Genomic DNA, 8,712 nt, shown 5'->3' with positions numbered 1-8,712 from the left:
TGATTCATTGAAGTTTGGTTCTTCAATACCCATTATTTGTAACAGCACATAAACAGAAAAAGTCTGATTAAGCATCTTAGACACCATAGATCTTAAACAAGGCACAATACAAGCAAAGAATAGGAAAAATACAAGTAACATAATCAAAAATGGAGTTAAAAATTTTAACAACATTTGCCACCAAGACCCAGACAGAAACCATGACAACCAATTTGGTTCCGTTGAAATATGGTCTTGGGACATTACCTTTTGTAAATCCTTCAACACATTCATAGCATCTGAAATGTTTGTGTTTACTTCATCAGGTATGTATGTACAACAAGCTGTTCCTAATTTCACACAGACTCCTCCTTCAGAAGCAGTCAGGAGGTCCAATACCATCCTATTCTGAAGGCTCATGAGTCTTAAGGCATCTATTTCCCTGTTTTGACCTTCATCAATTTTAACAGATTGGTTCACAAACACTTGAAATCGGTAATCAACAGTTTCTAGTCTCAACGCATTTTTTGCCACTCCTACATGTGGAAATAATGCGAGAATAAATCTTCCCCCCTCTGATCGGTGTTTAAACTCATCTGGAACATCGCTTCCCCAGACAGAATCATGGGGCTTAAATATGGGTCTGAGCGATCTTCGTCTCCGGCCTGTCGTTTCAGTTAATGTTGGCTCTGTCTCTTTCTCAATAAAAAATGTGTGATCTGTTACCCTAATAGGGTGGCGTACGTGTTAGCTCCACATATCCACCAACCTCCCTCAGTTAAAAACGTACCATTAGAATTCCCCTTTGAGCTTCCTGGACCCCATTTAGGAATAGAAGGGTGATGTAAACAACAAAGATCTGTAGTAAGACTACCTACAGGGACCGAACCTCGGTTTTGGGAAAAACACAATGCGAACCCTCTTGTTTTATTCTTCGAGTTGCAATTAGGTAACCTACTTCGGTCTATGAATACCTTTTGAGGGGAAACACGGCCTCTCACAGTTAAGTTTAAATTGACCATAAACATGTTTGTACAAACAGTTTTATTAATAAACGTGGTGAGTTGCCATGGTAGAGAACTATTACATGTTGTAACACCATTAGTGGTGGTTATGTTCTTTCCCCTACACGCATCAGTTTGTCCTTCCGCAATCCAATGATAATATCCCTCTACAGGCAGCTTATTACTCTGATACCCTTTAGCTGCTAAATTAGCAAAGCATACTGCTTGAGTGTAATTCATGGCTAGTGCAACAAGCGATGATTGTGTTGAAGAGTGTGGCATTACAGAGCATACATAACAGCTAGATTTGTTATATGACATAGCCAAGGTCTTCATATACCGGTACCAGGTGTTAGTTTCCCATGGATGTTTTGAGTCAGTGTTGATCCAGTCCCAGTCATCTGTGTGTATGTGTGTCCATCTCTTCGATCGTCTCTGTTTCTGCTCCTGCTGGGAAAATACTAAGAGTGTACCTGCTAGGAATGTAGCCAGAATGAGTTTCCACCACATGGCCATGATTAGTGAGCGCAGATCAGCTGATTTCTTCACCGGTTTGAGAGCAGGAGTTTCCTCCCACCCTTTGTAGCCGGACTTCCACTGCTACTCGACGCAGGCCAGTGAGGTCACTCTCACTGCTACGATGTATCCAGGTGGCTCTCTCCTCAATCTTCACAGCAGTTGGTGTGGACAGGATGACTTTGTAGGGTCCCTCCCAGCGAGGGTTGGACCAGCACTTCCTTTTGATGACTTTAATCAGCACCAGATCTCCAGGTTCAATTTGGCTGTCCTGCAAGGATACCACATTATCTGGCAGATTATTTGCACTCATGACTTCTTTACTTCTTAATAACTTAAGCATCCAATCTGCTAAAGTATGTTCTGCCTCAGCTTTTGTGTCATCATCAATAAATACAGGTAATTTAAATGGTCGACCATAAATAATCTCAAATGGAGTTAGACCATTCCCTGTTGGTATAATTCTCATATACAATTTAACAAGATCAATGCATTCAACCCACGTTCTCCCTGTCTGCTCCATGGTTTTTCTTAACCTTAGCTTTACAGTGCCGTTTGTCCTTTCCACTAACCCTGCACTTTGTGGATGGTATGAGCAGTGGTTTTTTTAATTCTATTCCAAGATTGTCTGCTATTCTTTTGACTACCTCATTCACAAAGTGAGGACCATTATCACTGTACAGTCTTTGTGGTATGCCATGATCAGGTATGATACATTTGCACAGAGCTTTAGCTACGGTCAATGCATCCGCATTTTTACTTGGCAATATCTCTACCCATTTAGAAAATGGACAAATTAACACTAAACAGTACTTATAGTTGTTGCATTTATTTAATTCAATAAAATCCATGTGCAGAAACTGAAATGGATGTTCTGCTTGTGGGAATTTCCCTCTCTTTGGTCTATCATTCCCCTGAGCATTGTGCTTACAACATGTAAGACAGGCTCTACAAAAGTTTTTTCAATAAATATTAAATCCATATGCATAGAAATGCTGCTCTAACATTCTTATCATCCCTCCTGTTGAGACATGGCAAGGCCCATGGCTCAAAATAGCTGCTGTTTTAAAAAGGTTTTTAGGAAGGATGGGCTTGTTGTTAATGTAGTAGGTGTCATTATGAATAGTAGCCCCTTGTTTCAACCACATTAGTTTCTCTTTGTCAGGTGAATGTTTTTGCATGTCTCTCAAAACATCAGTGGAGATTGGTTCTTCCACTGTGCTGTTGTCAATGTGTGTCAGTACGTGTGTGCCATGCAGTCCTGTAGCCGCCTCTTTACCTATTTTATCTGCAAAAGCATTTCCTTTTGTTACAGGGTCTGTGTTTCTTGTGTGCGCTGAGCATTTGCACACCGCTATTCTTTTTGGTAGCAACAGTGCATCCAGTAACTTTATTAACAAAGGAGCAAGTTCCACTGGTTTGCCTGTGGAGGTTGTCATACCCCTACGTGACCACTGTGCAGCAAAATAGTGTAATGTGGAAAAGGCGTATTGACTGTCAGTATAAATAGTTACACACTTTCCACTAGCAGCTTTGCATGCCTCAATAAGTGCAATAATTTCAGCTGCTTGAGCTGACAAATGTGATGGTAATTTTCCTGCATGCACAATGTTATCATCTGTCACTACAGCAAATCCTGTCTGAGTTTGGCCTGTATTTGTCTTTGAACATGAACCGTCAACAAACCATGTCTCCCCTGTCTGCAAAGGGAAGTCTTGTAAGTCTTGTCTAGGCTTACATTGTTCTTCAGTTAGTTCTATACAGCTATGTGTGTTGCCATCTTCTTCAGTAGGAATGAGTGAAGAAGAGTTCAGGATATTGCATCTTTTAACAGTTATGTGAGGTTGTAACATCAAAGTAGACAAAACAGATAAATGTCTTGCTGGTGATAAGAAAGTCATTTTTGTTTGTGTCAGCAAAATGTCTACAGCATGTGGTACAAGGAGGGTCAATGGATGGAATAACACAACTTCAGATGAGCAGTGTACTGCTTGAGCTGCTGCACACACTGCTCTAACACAATGAGGTAGTGCACTTGCTACAGGATCAAGACGTTTGGAGTAATAAGCTACAGGTTTCAATTTGCCTCCGGTATTTTGTGCAAGCATGGAGGTCATAAAATTGCCTTTGCAATCAACAGTTTGCACAAAAGGCTTGCTGTAATTCGGTAAGCTTAGCACAGTAGCTCCAGTTAGTGCTTGCTTTAATTCTGTCAACGCTTCTTCACCCTCAGGTGTCCATACTACCTTCTGAGTCATTGCCATAGGGTTAGTATATATCATGTCCAGCATTGGCTGTGTCTTTTGGGCATAATTTGGGATCCACAGTCTGCAATAATTACACAATCCTAAGAATTGCATCATGTGTTGTTTTGTTTCCGGTTTTGGGGCTGTGAGGATGGCATGTTTCCTGTCATAGGTTATGCTTCGCCCTTCCCCACAGAGATCATGACCAAGGAATTTAACTTTTCGTTTTACCCATTGTAGTTTTGACAAAGATGCTTTATTTCCTGTTTTAGCTAGATGTTTAAACAGTGCTATTGAAGTGAGTTTATTGTTTTCTGAAGTATCAGAGGCGATTAAAATGTCATCTACATATACCAATACTTGACTATGTTTTGGTATTGGAAAATCAGACAGGCAATTTTGTATTTCAGCTGAAAAAATCGTAGGGCTATCACAGAACCCTTGCGGTAGCCTAGTGTACGTGTATTTCTTCCCCTGATAGGTGAAACCAAACCATCCCTGTGATTCTTTTACTAAAGGAATAGAGAAAAATGCATTACTCAAATCTACTACTGTGAACCATTTCTTATCAGGTTTTAACTGATTCAACAGAGTATGTGGGTCTGGTACACAAGGTGCACGGCTTTCAATTGCCTGATTTACTGCTCTTAGGTCTTGTACCATCCTCCAAATATCTGTGTCTGCCTTTCGCACGGGAAATATAGGAGTGTTACATTGAGCTTGAGGTGACTCAACTATTATCCCTGCCTCAATCATGTCTCTGATCACTGGTTTAATTCCCTCCTCAGCATCAGGCTTCAGTGGGTATTGTCGTACTCTAGGCCTGTAATCTGATTTTGGTTTAATGGTTACAGGTGTTGCTGTGGTCATGAGGCCTACATCGGTTTTGCCTTTTGACCAAAATGTGTCTGGGACTTCTGCAAGATCAGGGTTGTCTTTAGCTTGAATTGTGTATCATTCAGCATCTTGAAAGTTTGGGTCATCTAGATGAGTATGTGGCGATGCTGTTATTACCCATCCTAAGGTTTTTTTAAACACTGTGCCTGTTAATGCACACGTTTCCCACCCGTTTGATAACTTTTTCCACTGTGCAATATGGGTGGCTTTCATCATAAATGGGCCAATCTCCTCCCAGTCTGTCCCTACAGGTGTAGTAAGAGACAAGTGGGGTGTGGAATACTGCACATTAAACAGCTTAAAGGCTTGTGGTGAGAGATGCACAGTGCATCCTGCTCTCCCTTTCCCATCAGTGTAAATTGACTTCAAGGTTATACGCTGTGGGCCTAATTTCTGCACCTCCTTGTCATAGGATGGATCTGGGCCTGGTGTACTTTTATATTTCAATGTGACATGCATGTCTTCTGGTTTCATGGTTAAAAACTCTCCTTCCTGCTGTTGGCTAAGTTTTTCTAACAACTGTTGTCCTGTCTTAGTGGGATCGGGTGTTGGTAAATCTAGAGTCCAATAATAGTGTGGTTCTCCTGTCCCTTGCATTGCTAATGTGTCTACTGCTTCTCCTTTCCCTAAGGCAATCATGCCTAACGTTGTGGGGACTATAGAGATTTTTAACTTGGAAAGAAGATCTCTCCCTAAGAGATTAACAGGACAGTCTGGACAAATGACAACAGAAGCTTGAATTGACTCTCCAGTGTTTTGATCTTTGAACCATATTGGTTTGGATATGTGATGTTGATTTACTAGTCCATTAGCTGATTTAACATATATAATCTGATTGGAAGCTTTAAGTCCCGGTACTGATTCTCTCAACACTGTCTTATCTGCTCCAGAATCTCCACTATGTTGTCTAAAAATCTCTTCAAGTCTGCCTCTATACTCATATACATCTTCTGAGTCCTTTTGTCTGCATTGAGAGATTTTAGCATAATCTGGAGTTTGTCTAAATGCTTCCCTCATTCGGTCGTACACCCCCTGTGTCTGAGCCTGCAAGGCTGCGGCCCCTGCTGCGAGTTTTACTCCAGGTGCATTATTTCCTGTATAAGGACCCTTCACTCTCCCCCAATTAAAAGTAAGGCATTTTTTGAATGTTTGTTCTACTTCATAGCCATCTAAATTGTAAGATTGCACAAGGAGTCTATGATTTGTCACCCACAAATCTACATCTGCATATGGGCTTCCTAAACTTTTACAAGCTTCAGTGCATTCAGCATCTGTCCAGGGGCGATAGACACGAATGGTTCGCTCCAGATCTTGGTCTATACCAAAGTGTGGATTTGCTACTTCCCCTAGTGGTGGGTAAGGTACAGGGCCATACCCATCACATTCTCCATCATACTTTATACTTCCAGAATTTTGTTTAATTCCTTCTAAATTTGGATATAAAGATTGAGTTTTAGGTATCATGGAAGCTACCAAATTCGTTACAGGTTTTTTAACTTTTAGTCTGGTGCGGCTTGATACCGGGCTACATTTAGATGATTCTTCAGTTCTTTCATTTGTTCTCTGAACTTGTTTTGTCAATTGGAGCTGCTTCTCATCTTCTCTACGCTGTCTCTCATGTTCCCTACGTTGTCGGTATGCATCTGAAACAATTTCTGTTTCTTCATCCGACTCCACAAGTGCAGTTGTCTGCAGCGCAGTTGCCTTGCGTTCTCTTTCCATATTTAAGCATAACTTCCTCTTTCTTGCCTGGTCTAACCACAGCTGTGCACAATTTAATTCTTTCTCCAACCGGTCTTTATCTTTCGCGCGTGCAGTGCATATTTCAATTTTTAGCTTTTCTACTAAAGTTTGACAATTTGCAACAATTAATTTACCATTAAACTGATGTTTCTTACCCCATCTTGGTAAATAACTAGTGCTGCCTGGTTTGAATTTATCCATATATTTTGCATCCCCCTCATAGGCAGGCTTACTTTTTCCGTTCCCCATTATGACAACCTTTTGTCCGTTCAGGCAAAGCGCCTTATCCGGACCTATTCCAAATCCACTTCTTTGTGTTTACCATCAACCTCAAGAATCCTGTTGACACCGTTAGGTTTCCTTCTGAGGTGAGGTCCACACAAGTGGCAGTCACACACACATTCACATATGCCTTTCATTCACACTCTATACGCGCTTTATTTTTTTCTTCGACTATTTAAACCTATTTTATTTTAGGTTCTATTTTTCACTTCCTCTCTCTTTAGGCGGAGATTAACCTATTTTTATTTTATTTTTCAATTCCTCTCTCTTTCGGCAGAGATTTACCCTTTTTATAATTTTCAACAGTCACACTGATCACTCACCGTGTAATTTCACTGGAACTGTCTTCCGGGATTCAGTTGGCCGACACTCAACGAGGGAGGATTGGACTAGTAAAAACACCGGCCCAGCCACGAATTCACGTCCTGGGTCTTTTAACGGGCGTTCCTAGACGTCCGGCTGTCGACAGACTTCGGTGCGTCGTTCTTCTTCCTCGATGACTGTCGTCTCTTGGAATCCGGCTCGAAGGACCAAATAATGTTGGGTTCTAATAACCACAACAGCGCTGATTACACCAGGAAGTACAGTTCTACAACAGTGAAATAAACACAGAAGTCGACTTTGTCTTTTACTTGCTGTAAGGGGAGCCGGCGGGTCTCAGTGACAGTTGCACTCACCCGAACACAGCCACTCCAAAGAGTATCCCCTTGCAAGCTCTTTTTATTGTAAACAGGACAGAACAGAGAAGGGTATGCCTTCACGTGATTGGACATTTCATGTATACAATACTTCTCTTTAGGTCAAACCATCTGGTTACTGAACAACCAGATAGTCTCACACAAGAAGGAATGTAGACACAGGATTTATGTCCTGCTCTACAGGTCCTAAACTAGAAGATTTACAGAACAGGATGCACATCCTGCTCTGTCCCAAGGGTAAACTAGTTAAGAAGGAATGTAGCATAGAATATATACATTATACCAAGTTGACTATGTGAGTCTTGTGACTTACTATTCTTCACATAATGATAATAACACAAAGAATATAATAGAAAATATAATAGAAAATTTAACAAACTCCAACAGGTTCAAAGCTCTGTCTCTTGGTTACAGGGTTGTTAACTCGACAGCTCCCGCTTACCTCAACTCACTCATTCAAGTCTACAATCCTTCTCGCCCACTGCGGTCTGCCAACGAATGACGTCTGGTGGTCCCAGCACCGCATAGAAGACACCAAGCAAAACTGTTCAGCGCAATGATCCCACGATGGTGGAACGAGCTACCAAACGCTGCACGCTCAGCTGACTCTCTCCCAATATTCAAAAAACTGCTGAAAACTGAACTCTTCCGCATCTTCCTATGCACTTAAATCTTTAAAAAAAAAAAAAAACTTTCTGCTCTCTTGCACTTGCATCTCGTGAACTATGAACACTTTTCTGACAGGACTTTGCTTTGATGTTTTCTCCTTGACTTAGATTTTTGCTGCCTTGTACCTCACTTGTAAGTCGCTTTGGATAAAAGCATCTGCTAAATGACTAAATGTAAATGTAATGTAAATGTAAACTCTGTTTACTTACCCACAAGTGCATCTATGGAAATGCCCCACAATATCTGAAAGATCTCCTCACATCACAAACTACAACAAGACACCTTCACTCCACCAACACTTATCTCCTCTACCCCTCCAGAACCAAACTCCACACAATGGGGGACCGAGCTTTCTCAGCAGCTGCTCCACGGCCCTGGAACGTTCTGCCTGAGAACCTAAGTGCACCACAGACTGTGGACTGTGGATCACTTTAAAGTGATCATTACTTTTTCTTTATTATGCTGTGTTATTTTATGTTTTATAAGTTTCTATGTTTTACATGTTTATGATGTTTTATTCAGGGAGGTTCTCATCCTACCTTTTATTCTTGGTTTTAATCTGCTTGTATAGCAGTTTGAGAGTGCTTTATAAATAAAATGAATTATTATTATTATTATTATCCTTAATCACACTTTCTCCCCATTTATCTGCCATTATTTCAGCAGGGCCTGTAAGAG

This window comes from Channa argus, chromosome 1 (genome assembly GCF_033026475.1).
Source record: "Channa argus isolate prfri chromosome 1, Channa argus male v1.0, whole genome shotgun sequence".
NCBI classification, from domain to species: domain Eukaryota; kingdom Metazoa; phylum Chordata; class Actinopteri; order Anabantiformes; family Channidae; genus Channa; species Channa argus.
This window is presented reverse-complemented; position numbering follows the sequence as displayed.